General features: G+C 43.7%; 1 pseudogene; it reads right to left on the reverse strand.

The window, feature by feature from the left end:
- Window positions 1–995: 995 nt before the first annotated feature.
- On the reverse strand, window positions 996–1,453 carry LOC100512117 (tropomyosin-like; annotated as a pseudogene).
- Between the last annotated feature and the right edge of the window lie 638 nt (window positions 1,454–2,091).

Here is a 2,091-nt window from a genome sequence, read left to right on the forward strand (position 1 = left end):
CATGGTGACTAGTATGTCCCAATCCCAAAGAAGCAAAGTTTCAAAATAATATAAAATTTAAAAACAGTTTTGTACATAAGCTATTGAAGATTTCTCCAGCACTAACTGACACAAAGCAAAATGAGATGGCACTTTTAGTGACAGCAGCTTCAGACCTAGAAAAAGGTGATGAGATGAGTTTCATATGGCTAAATCAGTGGCAAAACATAATTTTCTTTTTTTCTAGGAGGCAGGGGAGCAAATAATAAGTGATCATCTCAATGTAAGGTGTACATCATCCATTCTATGAGCAGTTGGGAATGGGGTAGAGGATCTGGTCTCAGAAAGAGGTCTCATCATCTTAATTTTTTTGGTCACTTTTGATGAAAAACATAAAAGTTGCCCAAAGATATTGTAAAGCTGAAAATTTGAACAGCATTTTTTTTTTTTTTTTTTTTTTTGGGCTAACTCCTGGAATCACCTTTCTGGTTTGGCAGGTACTTTTCACAGAGCAGCAAGGTTTCCCATAATGAAGTCCTCCTCTGGGCTGTTTGGCTCTCAGTAAGGCAGATCCACACACTGTTATCCTTCCTCTTTGGAGAGGGCAATATGCATTAAGCCAAAAAGTTACCTTTCAAAAGTGAGAAAGGGATTAGACTGCTGCTTCAAAACTGTGGAATTATCTGGAATGTTTTTTTACAAATGGTTGCTACATAAACAACAAAAAGGTAATTACAAAGTAAGCACATAATGGCATGCTTTAAAGACATTTTGCATTTGTGCTCACATTCCCTTAAAGTTGTACCCAAAGGAGCTCAGCCTCTAGCCCAAATGGCTTCTCTGGGGAGAGGCAGAGACAGTTTGGTGTCTCTTTGGGGTGGGAGAGGTGGCAAAAGTAGAAAGCAGCCTTCCAGTTAAAGGTAAGCCCTCAGTTTAAAGGCCATCTTCGGGCAGGCTGGCCTCAGGCAGAGTCGGGGTGAGAGGAAGGAGTGGGGGCAGGATGGGATTGGGCTGCTCTACATCTCATTCAGGTCAAGAGTCTGGTTCAGCTTCCTTTGTGTACAGAGTTGCTTCTCTTTGGTGCATTTCAGTTTACCTTCCAAATCATCAGTTGTATTTTTCCAGCTTGGCTACTGATCTCTCGGCAAACAGCCTCCTTGAGTTTATCAGTAAGAATCTTTATCTCTTCCTCATATTTGTCTTCTTTTTGAGAGTACTTTTCTTCAGCAGCACTCAGACACTTCAGGTTCTGGTCCATCAGTCTGACCTGCTTATCCATCTCTAGGCAACAGGACTCTGCCAGCTCAGCTGGCTCCTTTGCATTCCAAGTCTCCCTCAATAATCACCAATTTATGAGCCACTTTTCATACTTCCTATCTGCCTCTTCTGCAATGTGCTTAGATTCTTTGAATTGGATTTCCTGGAGTTCAATTTTTTCCTCATCTTTTAAGGCTTGGTTTTCAATAAACTTCATTCATACCTCTCTCACCCTCATCAGCAGATTTCTCAGCTTCCTCCAGCTTTTGCAGGGCAGTAGCCAGGCACTCTTGAGCACAGTCCAGCTCCTCTTCAACCAGCTGGATGCTACAGTTCAAGGAAGCCACCTCACCTTCCGCCTGTTCCCAGGCCTGCCTTTCTCCCTCTACTTCCCTCTGGAGGCAACTCTGTACACAAAGGAAGAGTAGCATTGGCCTGATGCTGCAGAATCTGGATCTTGCATTTCATCATCTTGATGGTGGTGATACCAGCTATGGTGCCCACTCAGCTCCTGCTCATGCTCGGGTTCCTGCCTCCTCCACTCGGCACTGCAGCCACTTCTCCCCCTCTAGAACTTTTGAACTATCTCTTTCATCAGCTTTCAAGAATGATGTCTGTGGTCTAATCCCCTGCAGAATTCTTAGGCCATTCCTGCCAGGATCATCCTGACTTTGACTTACACGTTTCAGTGGTGGGAATGTTTACTTCCTACCTGGCTTCTTCCTTGGGTTGAGCTGAAATCTTTCTTCCACTGAGTCTACTCACTGAATCCTTCTATGCCCTTCCTGGGCTTTCTGGTCATCGGTCACACCTAGGAAGAAAGATTCAAATTTAGGGGACTGAAGCTAGAGCAAA

Source organism: Sus scrofa, chromosome 8 (genome assembly GCF_054392235.1).
Source record: "Sus scrofa isolate SSC_HxYL_T2T_F1_AM1 chromosome 8, Sscrofa_HxYL_maternal_Yorkshire_Landrace_v2.0, whole genome shotgun sequence".
NCBI classification, from domain to species: domain Eukaryota; kingdom Metazoa; phylum Chordata; class Mammalia; order Artiodactyla; family Suidae; genus Sus; species Sus scrofa.